Genomic DNA, 18,959 nt, shown 5'->3' on the forward strand with positions numbered 1-18,959 from the left:
TTTTCAGGTACCTTGCTACAGGAGCATTCTTCAAAAGTCTGTCGTTCGCTTGTAGAGCTGGAGGTACTACAGTAAGTAATATTGTAAACGACACAGTGAAAGAATTATCGAATGTTTTACAACCATTACATATGCTTGAACCTACAATAGAAAAGTTTCCTCATACAGGTCATGCGTTTATGGAAATTAGGAATTTTCCTAATTGTGTGGGGCGTACTGATGTGAAACAAGTGAGAATTATTTGCTCACCACATTCTGGATCAATTTTCTATAACTATAAAACATTTTCTCAGCAGCAATGCCTACTCTTGCCTCACTGAATACCGTTGCGACGTATTGCTCGATATAGATGTGCTGTAAGTGATGTTGCAGGCTATGGAAATCAGAACGAGGAATCTGCATTTTCAGCTTCAGATCTGTACGAAAAGGCAAAAAGGAGTCAGTTATATATTCCAGAGGATATCTACTTACCAGGGACAGAGGTCAAAACACCTTTTGTGTTTCTTGGTAACGAGGCGAACCCTCAATTACTTACGTTGTTTACCCCCTACCCTGCTGATCATTTAACTGCAGAAAAAATTGTTTTCAATGTTAGACACTCAAGGTCAAGGAAAAGCATCGAATGCACATTCGGCATTCTGTACTCTAAATGGCGAATACCGACAAAAGATTAGCAGCAAAACACGAAACTGCAGATTACATAGTGAAGGCAACCTGTTTGTTCAAAATACTCTTATCGACATGGAATGTTTTGAAAGACATCTGGCAGGGGAAACTACAGATAAAACTCTTGTACGTCAACAAGGACAAACAAGAGAAGGAGGACGACTGCCATCTGCAGCTCTGCTATTGCGCGACCATTTGAAGTGTACTTCCTTGATAATCCTATTAAACACATCAATCTCTACCAATTACATTCCAAGGGTAGATTTTTAAATAACAGTATTCTTCATTACCTCAATATTTATGAAAATAATGTTAAATCTTTGTTACCACTGTAATTGTCATCCTTGCTTGTACCCTTCCACAAGCGATCGAGATTGTACCTGTTGTGATGTTCATTTGTTTACTGATACTAAACAGCGCACCGGTCGTTCACGGATAAAACAACATTTTCAACGTTCGTTATTGTTTAGAGTTTGAGCGATGTGTCTCGACTGGAGCTGCGCTGCAGCGACATCGGTGCTGACTTCCCGACCAAAGAGTCAAGCGTCTCGACGCTGTAACCAGAGCCACTGGACGCTCCACTATGTACTAACTCATTGAACAACATACATCATTACAAGCAGCGCAGTTTCACACACCGCTTGACTCTTGACTTGCCGCTCCACTGTGTTTACACCCTAAGACAACTTCTATGTTTGCTCAACTTGGTACTCCCAGTGAAGTTCTACTAGGTACGTGTTTGTTAATTGCACCTGGAGCAATTTAATGAGCATCAATATATTCATAAATTTTAAATGGCGAAAAGAAGAATTAATCTTTCAGTACATAATTAAACGAATATTATATTGCTTATTTTAATTTTGGCGTACACCTAGGGGTGGGCCTACCCTCTGTGGGTACGTATAACCCAGACTGTATTGTATATCACTGGTTTAGTTCACCTAATGAAAGTATTACTGACTGGCTTCACTCAGATTAATAACTGGAGCCGCGCTGGATCAGCCGAGCGGTCTTGGGCGCTGCAGTCATGGACTGTGCGGCTGCTCCCGGTGGAGGTTCGAGTCCTCTCTCGGGCATGGGTGTGTGTGTTTGTCCTTAGGATAATTTAGGTTAAGTAGTGTGTAAGCTTAGGGACTGATGACCTTAGCAGTTAAGTCCCATAAGATTTCACACACATTTTGAACATTTTTTTTTAATAACTGGATACCCCAGTCAAATAAACCACTGAACAGTGCTTTGAGTAGAATGAACGACTGAATACGTGCTTCAAACAATATAAAAACTAAAGACTGGTTTTACTTGAAAAGAAATAATGAATAACTCAGTCAGTACGTAAAACACCAACGGATTGTGTTTTCATTCGATTCATCCCAGGGTTTGGTTTCAAGTTAAAGAAGTGAGTGAATAATAGCCCAACCGTATATAAAACTACAACCGTCGGATTCAGCTGTTTCCATTCGGTTGGTCCCATAGACACTCAACAGAAAGAATAAATAATGAAACCGATCTGTAAAGCTACAACTAAATGGGTCGATTGTTCTTCAACAACCGACTGAATCGACTGTTTTCATACAGTTGTCTCCATCTCTACAGTAAGATGGTGTAAGGCCATCACAGTGAGCGGAGAGCATGTAGAAAAATAGGGTTTTGTAGCCAAACGAGTGGGGAATAATATGATGTATTGGAATCCCGTGTAAGACCAACCTGCTTTCAGAAAAAATCTCTTGCAATGCTTACTGAAAACTTCTCGTACATTACAACACCTCGAAAGATTCCCGTCTAACCTCCTTGCGTAAGGACGCCAGATGAAAGTTGATGTCGTCAAGCCCTGAATGAAAATTGCGCAACGGATAACTTGGGAGGGTAGCTTGAGAGCGCTACCTAGAGAGCGTGCCCTTTCTGTACGATACTAGGTAAAGGGCTGGAGGGCTCACACGCTGATGTGTGGGTTCCTGCATTCTATATATTTTATTTTAAATGAAGTCCTTTAAATTAACTTCTTTGTGATTTTTAAGGTATGTTAAAGATTGATGACGATTGGTTACCAATTTATTTTAAACATTATCACTCGACTTTACAGCGATTGCACCAATTGTTCCAATTTACAGCTATTACAATTTTACAACTTATAGGTCGGATATATTATATACTAATCTGTACGCACATTTCTACGGGCAAGGCGGAATTGCGTTGGCCAAATGTGTAACACCAAAGTCCCCCAATATTTTACATGGGACATCCACTATGTGAGGAGGATAACGGGCAAATTGGGGACCAGATACATTAACACAGGGGGTCCAATTTCCGAAATTAAATGAGAACATTCATTTACTTACACAATACGAAGCTGGAAATAAAAGAATTAATACAAATATTCAAATACCTCTCTTCCATGCGTGAACATTGAGACAGACGCACTGAGGACACGTCTACTCACTTACCCGCCTTCTGTAACACTCCACGAATATGGTGGGCACCCGCAGGTCTTCCTGGGCCCCGGTGGAGGGGATGGTCGAACCACTCGGCCGTGATCAACCTCTCCACCCCAAATCTTGTGACACTGGAAGGTCTTTGACTTTTACCTGCCTGTGATGTCTCTCTGATCCCGTAGCCAAGAATTAGGTTGGCACTACTATTCTACAGAACTACTTCGCAACTAAGATTTGGCTACTCTTTATGGAAAGGTGTGAGGAGGCTTAGGAATTTTCATGTGCAGATTCACATTCACGTACAAGAAATGCATAATACACGTCACATATAAATACGTATTATGAAGCCTGAAAAATTTCTTTCCACCCGTCCACATGGGTTCTATTGCACCCGCGGCCGGCCGCGTCGTGCAATGAAATTGGCGGCAGAGCCGCCTCTGTTTGTATTTCTCGGTGCGAGCGAGCAGCGAAACCTGCTGCTTATAGAGCGGAAGCTACTGTACCGTTTCAACCTACGAATCTCTCCCACATGGAACGTGAAGACAAGATTACATTAATTACAACAAGCACAGAGACATTTAAGCAATTATTCTTCTTGCGATCCATACGTGAATCGAATGGACAAGACCCTGATAACAGGTAGAATGGGACTTACCTCTCCCGAGAACTTCACAGTTGTTTGCAGAATATAGATGTAGATGCAGATTTAAATTTCAGTACATAAAATGTTGGACTGAGTTTCATAGTAGAAAGCAGATGATGTTATTCCTATCAGGGGCGGTTATCAATGTAAAGATTGCTGGAGAGAATTGAAAGATGTAGACGTACATACAATGCGAAAACGCTGATAACTACTGTGTCTGTAGGTACACATTTTGTGCGATGTAGGTCAAGTGAAGTTTGCGATAACCGTTTAAACAGGAAAGAGGATTCCTACTACAGCTAGAGAAACTTTATTGCAAGCTTCAAGTTCCTTCACGTATTGAAAACGTATGTGAATGAGCGCAGTGAGCAGTGTCCTGAGCCTGTTATGTAACAAGTTATGTAGTCATTACTGTTTGATTTGAAGTGGATGCCAGACTGTGGGAAATACTTTACCGTAGATTACTTAATTTCTTACCGTAGACTGAGTGCTTTCTTTTTCTATATTTGACATCGGAATAGGCAAATGCACACTTTCGATCTGCATGTACCGTGGGTACGGACTTATGTTGACGAAAAACCTGCAGACAATGATGTTCGTGCTGTTAGCATAAAGATAACAGCTTTCGAAGTTTCGTGTTACAAATCGTGCGATTTTTTTTTTCAGGAACATTGTCGTCAATATATACGAATCCGGAACTTAAGATATTTAGTGGACGTTAACGTTAAAATCAAGAGCTTGCAGTTACTTTTAATTTATTTACGGTGAGTGTCCTACAGCTTCGTTCGAGAATAGCCTTGCGTAGCCTCCAACGATGTGTATTAGATAATTGATGCAGATAAGATTCAAATGGTTCAAATGGCTCTGAGCACTATGGGACTCAACTGCTGTGGTCATTAGTCCCCTAGAACTTAGAACTACTTAAACCTAACTAACCTAAGGACATCACACACATCCAAGCCCGAGGCAGGATTCGAACCTGCGACCGTAGCAGTCGCACGGTTCCGGACTGCGCGCCTAGAACCGCGAGACCACCGCGGCCGGCTGCAGATAAGAACAACGTGTTGAGTTCTATCTGCAAAAGAAGTCCTGAATCGAATCTCATAAATCTGGTCTGATACTCTGTAAACTCGTAATCTATTCACTAAACGACCGTGCGGAACCGCTCTGGATCTCACGAGCGAGCAAAGGGGGCTGATTCTGGATACATCTCTGTTTGCAAATTACATGTATTTTTTTATAGAGAAGATTTTCTTTCTCGACAAACGTCAAAATGAGTGAGAATAAAACATATTTTAGAAATGTAACGGTCAGCCTAACAGTCACTTTACCGAAATCGGTGCCGCTTGTGTAACAGGTGGCTCTAAGTGCGATTATTCACCCCACTCCTCTGCAGGAAGTGCTCAGCAGTGTTGCACGTCAGATTTGGAAACATCTGGCTGTCCGGGAGCTAGTCGTATCTGTGCAGTGTCTGAGCGCACTGCACGAGTTTCCACGAACATGCAAACTTGTCGTTCGTAGTACTATTCACTTTCTCTTTTACTCTCGTGAGTGTGATATTGTTTCAATGGATTTCAAGATTTGAGTGTGATATTGTTTCATTGGATTTCAAGATTGGCCTCAAGTTTGGAGGACACTACAGTCCATTTGTAGTTTTAACTATGTGGCTAAATTTAAAGTCTTCAAATTATTTGTCAGTAACAGACACAGCAATAATTTTTTTTTAATCTGTGGATTTATTGCAAGCACGTACCAAGTCAAAGTGTATGGGTTAGTTTTGGTGATCAAAGTACATACTCATAACATTACCAAAAATGATACTGGGGGAAGAATAATAGAATAATTTATTACGAAATATGTGAAGTCAGGAAGATGATGTGAAATATAAAGCCCTTCTACACCTTTACTTGCGCTAACCATTTTTATAGTGATTGAGAAACTGTACCGCGTTTAGCGTAGAAAGTTTTGTACTGCTGCGTTTTCCTTGCTTCAGAAGCAAATTACATATTGCTTGCATAACAGGAAACACAATACAGTAACATTTACAGACAGTAACAGACAAACGATAGTTACCAAGGAGCAGGTACACACCAGTTAGAATGTCTAGAATGCGAATCAGTGTATCTGGGAATGACAGGAGGAAATTTCAAAACTAGGTAACAACATATAAGAAGGTGGAAGAATGAAAACAGATAATGTACCTGTGTTGAACACCTGATAAAATATGAACATGAAACATCCAACATCGAACAGGACATGAAAACTGTTAGAGTGAACAATTACAACAAAAAACGTCTGAAAATACAGATGAAATCCCATATATAAAGTGCCTTGTAATGAGCAGGAAAATAATAAATTTCCAAGTCAATTAAAGACAGTAACTCACTGATCATGTTAACTACTAAAACAAAAACAAATAAAGTAAAAAACAACTTGACTAAGTAATGAATTAATCTCTCTCTCTCTCTCTCACACACACACAAACACACACACACACACACACACACACACACACACCGCCCCCCCTTACCCCCCCACACACAAACAAACAACAAATGAACAAATATGAAACCACACAAACACACCACAGCAAAAACGAAGGTTGACCAAGGGAAAACACACAATTGGGGTTGGTAATATTACACACTCGAAACACACACATTCCATACTCAATGCAAAGTGGAAGTGAAGAGTTTAAATAAATGCGTTCGCAAAAACGCGTAAAATCGGCTATCTGGAGTATGCAGACCGAGTAAATTCATATTCAGGGCAACACACATGGATGAAATCGTAAGTAACACCAAATAATAATTCAACGTCACGAAACTTGTGTGCAAAAGTTGTTTGTAATCTGAAAAACAAGAGAAAACCTAATGTAGTAACATTTTTTTATCTACTGTATAATGCATCTTTACATACATAAAGCAGCCATGTATCACATACATTTACATATGTAATAAGCGAAACTCATATGCCAAAAACAAATTTCCTTTCATTTAATTGCAAAAATGGAATACGCTACCGTGAAGTGTATTTTATCTGACGAGGAGTTGCTCGACATGAACCTCATGTTTTGAATATGGTGCTTGAGAAACTGTTGGATTAGGTACTACGGACCTTTCGCATGTTGTATGCTTCATCTCGATCAATATCTACTACGCAATGAAAATTTGGCAGCTGTAATCGTATTAGTACAAATTATAAAGATCGCTGTGTATGTTCCTTGGCAGTACTAAGAGAAGATGATAAACTACCTGGTGAAGATAATGAAGCTGTAGTATGTTATAAGGGAAGGCTGATATCTTAGAGGCCACTCACATGCTTGCAGCTTGCTGAAAGCACCTAATTCAAGTTAATATAGCATTTCTCATCAGAAGAACCACATCAGAGCTACACAGGGTGATTTTTTCCACCGTGTACAAGCTCTACGGATCGATTGATGAGAGGACACGGGACAAAAAAGGTCTAACGAACTTATGTCTGGAAATGTAGGGTTTACACGTTACAGACCATTTATTCAGTTATACATTTTTACAGTAACTGTGGTCAAATACGTGCTGTACCATGCAGCAACTGTTACATTATGTGTTGAAAATGGTTTCCATGTGCCTCAATGCATGCTTGTAAGGACCGTAGCATGTTGTGTCTCACATGTTCACACCGGCTAGGCTGCATCTGAACAGTGTCAAAGGCAGCATGGATACGCTGCTCCAGTGTCTCCACATCTGGGATGGGCTCTGCATACACGGTACTTTTGACATGGCCCCATAACCAGAAATCGCACAGTTTGAGATCTGGTGAACGAGCAGGCCATGCAACTGGACCACCTCGTTCGACCCATCGACCACGAAAGAGACGATAGAGAAGCTTCTGGACGTTAACGGTGAAGTTGAGTGGAGAACCATCATATAGCAGCCACCAATCATCAATGACACTTCTATTAGAAGGTGAGAGAAAGTCACCCGCAAGAAACGCAGATAGTTCCGGCCTGTTAGGCAACTTGAAAGGAAGACTGGTCCCAAAATATGGTCGCTATTAATCCCGGCTCACACATTCCAGCGGCACCGATGCTGATGTTTCGCTGTCACCATACCATGGCGTTGAGAGTACTATCTCACAGATGAGTGTTATGAAAGTTGAAGATACCACTCTGTGTAAAGGTGGCCTCATCTGTGAACAGGATGGATGACACAAATCCCAGAATCGTGATTGGCTGGTGAAGAAACCAGTGTCAAAACTGCTCCCTATGTGGAAAGTCTGTCACTAGTAAGCCCTGTACAAGCTCTAAGTAATAAGGGTAGTCATGGAGAATGGTTCACACTGTCGTCTTACTTACCCTGTACTGGCGGGCTAACTGCCTGGAACTGACACGGCGGTCGCCTTCCATTGTGTTAGTCACTTTTCTTTCCAAGTCTGGTGTCCGAACATTTCTGGTATGTCCTTCATGATTTCCTGCTTCCCAAAACGAGCCTGTCTCAGAAAAACGACGAAATACTGTAGCAAATATTGGTTTAAATCAAGACTTAGCTATTGGTAACACTCATGCATAGTCTCTATATATGTGTGTATAGATGTCAGCGGGGGACAGTTGCGGTTCGAATGCATAACTTGCTAAGTCTTCACCTATAATTTTCGTTGCCGAGAGTGCGCACTCTGTAGGTATGGAGAAAGGAAACTCTCACGTTCCAGGTTGCTAAGTGCAGTCGAAACACTGTCACCTAACGAATAGCTTATTACTAGGATAACAAAATACACGGAATCAACAGTTTGTATATGTCCTGACGCGGATTAAGGATGTATCGAAGTTGGAAGTTTTAAACAAAAAGAAAGCGGAGCTCATCTGGCAAGCAATAAGAACATATACTTACGGGAATAAATTACCAGAACAGCACCAAAAATCAACTCTGTAAGCATGTCAATTACCTGTTGCAGATGCCTACACGGTACAGTGCAAATACGATGAACGTGCAGAACTGTGCCAGACTTTGAGTTTCCATTAAGCTCAACGCTATATGACTATTGGGCAATCTCTCTGATGTATCGTAGCAGTACACGCATTTGTTTTTAGACTACGAGTTTCCAGTCTCCACCAATCACTGAGTCTCATCTGGGTATTAAGCGAGTGTTACTATACTTTCCACGATCTTCCTATCCAAAATGCATGCATGTAGATCATCAGGAAGAGGGGAGTTCATAGGATTTTTCAGTAGACTGGTGTATAGGACACGCAAATACCCTCGTATAAAATCAAACAACGCATGGCTATGGCGGTAATACGACCATATACATATGGAAATATCAAAAAAATATGAAAAATGACATAAAATCGGTAAAAAACGAGACAAATCGGGTATAACTACGACAAATTGATGGGAAATACGTAAAATTGAGGTAAATATGACGGAATACGTAAATTTGCGAAAACGCTTGCAAAATTACGTAAATTGACAAAGAATACATAAAATTAGAGATAAAGTACTATGAAATGCAGGGAACTGAGATGCATTGGGGATACCCGGACACTCATGACCAAGAAAAGCTTAAAACATGTTCTTTGTCTGCATTCACTTTTAGCCGTCCCTCTCCCCCTGCACACTACGTGGGTTTCCGTAACACATTCTTCAGCAAAGAATATACAGTTATTACAAGGAGGCGCTATATTAAAGGAGGCGAAACCTATGTCTCTCAATCCCTAATTGCGTTCTCACACGTGCCGTTGAATATAGCTATTAACGAATTATGGTTGGTTCTCACAAACAATGTTATTCCTTAAATATTAAGGAGAAGAATCAATGCGTTTGTCAGACTTAAGCTGTTCCCCAGAGCGTCGTGTACGAGAGCGGACTGATACCACACATATCACCTTCAGTAGTGGGAGGGAGGTGTACTCGAGAGATGTGGTGTTAGAAAGAAATTGCTATATTATCCTACACTTGAGCAAAACTCCCTAACATCAGACGAGGATTTCTTTAAGCGACAGCCATCCTTCCAGAGCTGTCGTGATGATACTGTAAACAGCAATAAGAGAGTTGCATCTCATTTGGCTACTGATAGTGGTGCTTACTCACTAGTCAGAAGTTGTTGCTTCTTTGCATTCATTTTCGTGCAGCAGGGTCGGGGTGGAACTTCAATGTATCAGCTATCGAAAATATTGGTGTCGGTTTCTCCTCACTCTATTTCCTAATGAGACATAGCCGCATCGATTAATACCGATACTACTATTACTAATGATAAGCGCGACCAACGCAGGAAGTGTGACTGATGTATGAAATGCGTTAATTTCCTAAGAGACAGAAAAGCAATCTCCTGGCTTCATTGAAATTGATTCGTAAGCAGTTCGAGCGGCGGATATATACTGACGATAGCGTCCTATGACACCAGAAGAAGGAAGTACTTTTATCATTTTGAAATTGGTCACTGTGGTGATTGGAGTAGGAAATTTGGTGTGGTCGTTGTATGTCAGATGTTGGACAAATACATCTCGCATTAGAATATCAAGAGCGTTGCATTCCGCATGACTAATACTTTGGAAACAGTATCGCTTTAACAATATAACATTTTTAGGTGCAGAACCGTGTAACCATCAGAGTGCGTGCTTATACTCTACGATCATTTCTCTCATGCCGGTACCTTCCTGTTATTGTCTCCAGAAAATGGAGTAATGCTTCAGAATTGATAGCGTGGTTGATTTACGTGAAATGTTTCAAATTCCATCTGTCTGGAGCTACATATTGTATAAACCACATGTCTCTTATTAACTGTTCGTTATATCCTAGCAACACTCTCATGTCTACTATGCACTGATAAGAGGTGCTATCCTCCACAACATTCAGACGTCTGGGGATTTCTTGTGAATTTTGATGTGTGCTATGGGAAAGATTGGTGCAGAACAGTCTACGCTGAACAGTAGTTACAGACACAACTCGCCATGTTCCTTCATGAGACGTCGAATGTAGTGGGTGTAAGACCATCATACTTATGGTCAGTTGCAGATTAAATTGGCGTCGTGTTGCAGCGCCGATTGGTCAAGGACAATGTAGGAAGGATGTGCCAATCTCGACTTTATCCTACGAATGAAAGGATATTCTGAGACGCCCATCCACGATAGGGAAAATGGCCAGTAAAAATGGTAAATTCTGCAGTATGATAGATGTCCTCGAAATATGTAGATAAGCTAACACATCGGTACTGAAAGCTGTCTGGTTTAGTTTGGTGTATATGTCTGAATGGACGTACTGCCCAGTCATCTATCGGAATTCGCAACCTAGTATATGGTGCTTGCAAAGTAGTGGAGGGTTTTTTTAGCGATGATACAGAAATTGGGAAACATTCTGCTGTGTCATTGGCTGGCTGTGAAATTACAGAACATCTTTTAAAATTACTAAAATTGATCGCACTTTCAATTATGGTGCATTTTTGAGTAAATCGCCCCGTATCAATACAGTCTTCCCCATCCTATTCGTCCACTGGTATGCTGATGATTGACTGACACCACTTGGTTAAAACAGAGAGCCTTGGTGGAACACTGGATACCTGCTACTTGTCACTGTTGAGCATGGGATTAAATGTGGAGGTCATCACCTTCACGCACTTATTTCATCCTAAATGCTGCAGGCTCGTCCTGTTTCCATATGCTGTGATGCCCTCTATATGTTCCTTTTTCGCCTATAAGATAACAGTATCTCTTTTTAATTCTACTAACACATACGTGTTGAGAACAGCACCTTCTAGCGATGGTCAACAGCAGAACAGTAATCGTGTACATGACTGCAAAATGAGGAAACAATGCTCCTCAAAATGGAACACTGAGTCATCTGCTACCCTGCCGCTGTGGTAGATGACATTAACTGTATAGGTCATCACCTTAAGATAGTTGTAGGAAACGCTCTACAATGAAGCAAACTCTTCCAGTTTCCATACGTTGCAATTCTTCGACATTTTTTGTCAATGAGGAACATCGCCTCTGTGTTTTATTTCTACTAACCTGTGTTGTGGGAGCTGCATAGTTCACACCATACGATGATCAGCTTTCTGTGAGAGAAAATTGACTGAAAAATGTTAATGTCGATTTAGTATCTCACATAGACCTCAAAAGCATGGCAGAAAAGTAAAATGTATGGTGATGTACAAAACTGTAGTTGTACACTGGTTACAGCCGGAAAAAACAATCTATTAAACTGCTTAAGAAGGAACAATACAGGAACCCTCTCTTATGATTGATAGTCTGTTGGATATGGTTTTTCTCCAGTACAGTCAACAAAACTTGTGCCGATCTGTGAAAGTGACTTCAATCACTGGCCATGAGCTCCATTGGAGTGATACGTGCATATGTAACATGATAGAAATCAACGCGCAGACGGTATTTGTTTTTCGATAAAACGGAAGAGAGAAAGACGTCTTAAAATCTTATAGGTTGTTCTATTACAACAGAGCCTTTTAGCAGTGTGATGTAGCACCGCATTAACGAAAGAGGACTTGCCATAGTGTACAAAACAGCAGCGTCCTCTTGAATTAGAGCTTGTTGTCGAACGTAATATGATAGTGTTTTTTTTTTCTAAATGTGAGGAAAAGGCGTGAAAGAGTGTATCCTCTAACATTTTTTCACATGTCTGACATGTTTGTAATACACATATGCATAACGGTTTATTTAAAGGCACTGATTTGAAAGCATGAGACGCTCTCAGGTTTCGTAATTTCGCTACCAAATTGAGCGAAATTGCTTAACACAGATGTTTTTACTGTGGAGTTTAAATTCTGGCTGTTTCTTTAATTCAATAATTGTTTCAACGTAACAAGCACATTCTGTGGTGATTAGTAGTTTTCACAGCAAAATAGTGGAAGCTTTTTCCAGATTTTGTGCAGGATGAACATGTATTTGAAGGATAGTACATCCAGACTTCTAAATTTTAGTTATTTTTAATCCGCAGCCGTGCACTTCATATGGTTCAAATGGCTCTGAGCACTATGCGACATAACTTCTGAGGTCATCAGTCGCCTAGAACGTAGAACTAATTAAACCTAACTAACCTAAGGACACCACACACATCCATGCCCGAGACAGGATTCGAACCTGCGACCGTAGCGATCGCTCGGCTCTAGACTGTAGCGCCTAGAACCGCACGGCCACTCCGACCGACCCGCGCACTTTGCTGGATGTCACAAAACAATGAGATGCAAATTGTAAGCTGCCGTCGAACGTAAAAACTATAAACAACTTTGCTCATAAAACTAAAATTTTACTGACGGCACCTGTTTTCGTGGAAAGAGGACTTACGATTGTGTTTCTCTTTTGAACAGATGCTCGATTATAAGAGGTGCATTGACGTTAAATACAATTTTTACAATGTAGTGTTTTCACAATCAGAACTGCGGGCACTCGCGGAGGTGTGGAGCCGGCCAGTGTGTGTGTGTGTGTGTGTGTGTGTGTGTGTGTGTGTGTGTGTGTGAGCGTCCTAGGCAGCTGTGCCTCGATCAGGGCATGGTTACATTTTAGCGTCACTCATTCTGTTTTGTTCTGCAGGCAATTGGCGTTATGGTCTTTCCTGTTAGAAATGAACCGCCTAACGGAGGATCCAGCCACGTTCCCCACCTTGGAGGCTGCTCCGACCGCAGATACGCCAGGAGCTGTGACCAGCAGAGGTAGTGAGCTACATGTTTTCCAAGCAATGGACGTTTTAAAAAGTGATTTGCAGATTTCTCCCGAATTCAGTTGTTGTTCCAGGGGGGTCCAGTCTTTCTGCGAAATACGTTTAACATATTTCATGGAGTGTGGACTTCTTGTGTGTTATCTATCTAGAGACAGTATATTAATGGCACTAGAAAGATCTCTTTGTGGACCACCAGCGCCAAGATAAATCAGGCCTCTATTTCTACCTACAGTGAGGAGAGAGAGAGAGAGATGATGGGTGGTAGGGGCGAGGGGAGGGTAAGACTGCCTTTAAGATGATTGGTTCAATAGTTCCCATAGGTGACGACATAGCTGCAACTACCGCTGCCTCTGTAATCTTTCGGGATGAATATTTTCTCCAGTAAATGTGTTGCATTATGACCTTTGATTACGGGTGCTGTTTTTTTCACGACATTTTCCATGTGTAATTTCAACAGTGCAGATTTTTCCATCAGTTTTGGTGGTGTGTATTTATTTCGATTACTTGGCTACATTGTGACTGTCAAGCAGGCGTCTGTAGCGAACCTTGGCATCAAACAGCGACAGATAGAATCCTTACAGGTAATACACTTACTAATCTCCTTTCTGTCCAACCCCAGCGTATCGTCAGCAGAACACAATTCCCACCAAAAAAAAATTAAGATTGCACCTCCCACTCCACCCTTTCTTCCTCTAGCTTCTAGGTGATGGGTAGAGTTTGAGTACCCCCGCCAGTACTTTCGACTCATATGAAATTTTTGTCCGGCAGGTTAACAAGAGGTTTTTGGTAATGTCAGTTTTGAGCTGTATTGCGGTTTTATTCACTCCCTGTGTAGCACAGAGCATATAGTTGTGTTATTAGGACCGATCTTTATGATTAATTACGTAATTAGGGCCGATCTTTACTTCAGTTTCCTAACCAAAATAAATAAAGTACTTCAATCTAACGCTCCTCTCCTGCATCTGGACAGTTTCCATACAATGGGATGAGTACTTGGACTTTCCATCCAGAAGGACCAGGGTTCGAGTCACAGGAAGGACACCGTCATTTTGAATTTCCGTCTAATTCCTGGTTGTGGGGGTGGGGGGGCCGGGGGAGAAGGGGGATGTCACTACAGACCTGGAACAAAGAAATTCCAACTTAATATCGAAATTCCCGCCAAAACTTGAAATTCCCCCCAATAGAGTTGGTGCGGGAGGGGAAGGTGAAGAGGAGGGGCCTGTGACCCACGTGCAGCCTGAGGGAAACACTTGTCGTCATCCAGGGCTGGGTTTGGGGTGGGGGTCATTAATTGGTCAATTTAATTAATTTGCATATCTATTTAATACTGAATTTGTTGTGATGGCGCTATCTGCCTACTAATCTCCTCTATCTCTTATCTAAGTCTCTAGCTGACAAGGATCCCAGATTGATTAACAACACTCAAGAATAGGTCGAATAGACGCCTTGTAAGCCATTTTTTCTCTTGGATGAGTTACATTTACTTAAGGTAGTCCCTGTAAATCTTAGCCCGAAATCTGCCTTTCCTACTGTTTGCTTTATGTGGGCCTTCCAGTTAAGGTTGCTCTAGATAATTACTCCTAGATATGTAACGGTATATACTGTTTCTAGCAATCTGTCATTAATAGTGTAGTTGTACAGTAATGGATTTCTTTTTCTATGTATGCGCAATATGTTACATTTATTTACGTTCAGTGTCAAATGCCACAGCCTGCACCATTCATCAGTCCTCTGCATGTCATTGTGCAAACCGACGCTATCTTCCAGCGTCGCTACCTTCTTATAGGCAACCGCATCATCTGCCAGCAGTCTTGGAGTTTCCGACGCTAGCTACCAGATCATTTACAGGGTGACAATTATTGAACTATATAAAATAAAATCATGATAATTTCTGAACGGTTTGCGTTAAGATCAAACTCCACGGCTGACCGTGAGGCATGATGGTATTTGGTTTAGCAACGAAGCCTACTTCCATTTGAATGGCTTCCTCAATAAGCAAGGGTGGCGCATTTGGGGGACAGAGAATCGGCATTTCGCGGTCGAGAAGTCTCTCACCCTCAACGGACGACTGTGTGGTGTGGAATGTTCTGTCACGGAATAATCGGTGCGATATTTTTGACGGCACTGTAACTAACGAACGGTACGTGGTTTTGGAAGATGATTTTATCCCCATTATCCAAAGTGAACCTCATTTTGACAAGACGTGATTCATGCAAGACGGAGCTTGACCGCTTCAAAGCAGGAGAGTGTTTGATGTCCTGGTGGGGCACTTTGGGGACCGCATTCTGGCTCTAGGGTACCCAGAGACCACTGGCATAGCCTCGATTGGCCGCCATATTCTCCGAATCTGAACATAAGTGACTCCTTTTGTGGGACTATATTAAAGGTAAGGTGTACAGAAATAGCCCCCAAACCGTTTCTGAGCAGAAAACAGCCAGTTAGGAGATCGTAGACGGATCGATGTTCCTACGCTACAGCGGGTCATGCTAGGAATTTCGCTATTCGTCTGCGCCACATCATCGCCGATGATGGCAGGTATATCGAACATGTCATAACCTAAATCTGAATATCTGTAGCGACGTTTACATGTTGAATATACTGCATGCACCCCGTAGTTTGCAACTAATTTATGTTTTTTCATATAGTTCAATAACTGTCACCCTGTACGTACATTGTAAACTGTAACGGCCCTATCAGACTTTCTAGGAATACTCCTGAAATTACCTTTCCTTCTGTTGATTGTTTTCCATTTAGAGCGACATATTGAGTCCTGTCCCCAAGGAAGTCTTCAATCCAGTCGCAAATCTGGTCTGGTACTTGATAAGCTTGTGTTTCTTTTTTCTCTAGACGGCACTGTGGCACGGTGTCAAACGTGCGAGGAAACGGAGCAGTTGTGAGTTAGATCTTCCGTGGGTGCTGTTTCGAGGATAATTAAGAATGTTTTATAACGGCTTCTGCAGACTGTGGTGGTGTTTTAAGGGTTTTTAAGAGGGTGTTCTGAAGTAAATGATCTAATTGGTTTTGTGGCTCCATTGACTGCTGTTTATGAAATTATATGACATGATTTTTGTGGTTTGATGGATTCCTTCAAAAGGTCCAGCATGATGCTCTATGACCTTAATAGTTTTATGGCGTTACAAGAAACAGTAAAAAATATAACGAATGTCATTGTGTTCCCACGAGTGGAGATTGTTACAGGAAGATATCTCTTCTTGTAATCCTTGATTGAAGTTAGACACTAGTCCAAAAGATTATCTTGTGCCTAGACTTATTGTGAAGAGCTGAAGTTTAATGTTTTCTCGTGCCGGATCGATTACGACTGTACATAAACGTATTCATATTGATGATATATAACGTGAGTTGTTTACCAATGCTTCAAAGAATATATCCATGTTCCATATTAAGGCTGGCTGGTGTGGCCGAGAGGTTCTAGGCGTTTCAGTCTGGAACCGCGAGACCGCTACGGTCGCAGGTTCGAATCCTGCCTCGGGCGTGGATGTGTGTGATGTCCTTATGTTAGTTAGGTTTAAGTAGTTCTAAGTTCTAGGGGACTGATGACCTCAGATGTTAAGTCCCATAGTGCTCAGAGCCATTCGAATCATTTCCATATTAAGGTTTTTGAGGTATTTTATTAGTATAAAGCGCTTTGTAGTGTATTGTTGTTGTTAATGGAAACTAAGGGGGACACTGACATGAAGGGCGAAGGATCTCACTTTGTCACTGAAGTAAAATTAGGACTCGTATCTTTTGTATCGGTTAAAAACTGGAAAGGAAGCTAATGAAAAACTGTTTCATGTAATTTGAGGCCACTGCATATTTTTGATGTGTAGATAATCTGAGGAATGGGGCAGTTCGGTCATTGCATGGATACTTATGAGAACTTTCTGGGAAACAAATGCAGAATGAAGAATGAAATGAAAGTACGAAGAGAACTTTTCCTCTGAAATGTGGTTTTGGTGAGGTAATATGATATGACTTATAGAACGAGACACTTTAGTTTACATTTTCAAAATTGCTTGTGGAGTGTCGTTCAGGAATAAAATGAATGCATATGGTAATCAAGTTATGGCAGATATTTTGTATATTTTGGCTATTTTTTCTTCTTCTATTCTTCAGAATGCAAATTTGATTCAACGAGCCAGCTTGTCACTCGGTGTGTGTGAATGTCTTGTTATTCACCGGTAGAAAGTTTTTATGTGTTTCATAACGATGATTTGAGAATGATATTTGTAACTGAACTACCTGGTACATTTACAGGAGGTGCCAATAACAGTTTTATATACTGTACATGATAATGTTTCTTATTCATTTTTTTCTGTTACTGGGTGCCCTTCTCTCTTGTCATGTTAGTTGTTGGTCAAAGTACTGCATACTGCTCAATGATGGATAGCCACTTAAAAATTCAATTTGTTTACATCAATAGCATTTTCAGCATACAGACACTTTTTTAATAAGACAACTGAAGTTCAGGACACCTCTCAACTCCGTCTTCCCTCTTCCGATCCCAAAAATGTAAATTCATATTTAGTTACGACTACAAACACGGATATTGTTTATGATCTCAGTAGCGTTCTCATAAACACCTCTAAAAATTCCGACATATCATAGTTGCTCAGCAATGGAAAGAGGATAATCATACTTCATTATCAGTGAATCACCATGTGGTTACAGATACAAATTGGACACTGCGATGTATCTGCAAGTATCCTGTTGAAAAGAGTTTCTTCGTTAGGAGCTGCTGTCAGGTATACGAAGCTTTCTATATGCCCCCACGAAAAACTCAAGAAGCGTCAGATCAGACTAGCAAGATGGTGACACAACTGAGCCTCCCTTTCCAATAAAATATTATGGATACGTGACACTGAGTATGTTACGTACTTGGAAAGAGAAGATTGTACAGCAAAAGCCTCGTGCACGAGATACCAGTTCACAATTAAGAAATACCTCTTGCCTAGATGCTTATAGCTTCTGATGGTGTTAGAACGATACCTGGTGTACTTGTTAGCGCACCGGTATTTTCTACAAATATGTTATTTACTGTCAAATTCTAAAGGTGGCAGGGGTAAAACATAGGGAGTGAAAGGCTATTTACAATTTGTACAGAAACCAGATGGCAACTATAAGAGCCGATGGGCACGAAAGGGAAGCAGTGGTTGACGAGGGAGTGAGACAGGATTGTAGCCTAACACCGATGTTATTCAATCTATATATTGAGCAAGCTGTAAAGGAAATAAAAGACCAGTTTGGAGTAGGGATGAAAGTCCAAGGAGAAAAATAAAAACCTTGAGGTGTGCCGATGACATTGTAATTCTGTCAGACAGCGAAGGTCTCGGAAGAGCAGTTGAACGGAAAAGATAGTGTCATGAAAGGAGGATATAAGATGAACTTCAACATAGCAAAACGAGGATAACTGAATGTAGTCAAATTAAATCAGGTGATACTGCAGTAATTAGGTTAGGAAATGAGATGCTTAAAGTAGTAAACGAGTTTCGCTATTTGGGAAGCAAAATAATGGATGATGGTGAAAGTAGCGAGGATATTAAATGTGGACTGGCAATGACAAGAAAAGCATTT

The sequence above is a fragment of the Schistocerca piceifrons genome, chromosome X (genome assembly GCF_021461385.2).
Source record: "Schistocerca piceifrons isolate TAMUIC-IGC-003096 chromosome X, iqSchPice1.1, whole genome shotgun sequence".
NCBI classification, from domain to species: domain Eukaryota; kingdom Metazoa; phylum Arthropoda; class Insecta; order Orthoptera; family Acrididae; genus Schistocerca; species Schistocerca piceifrons.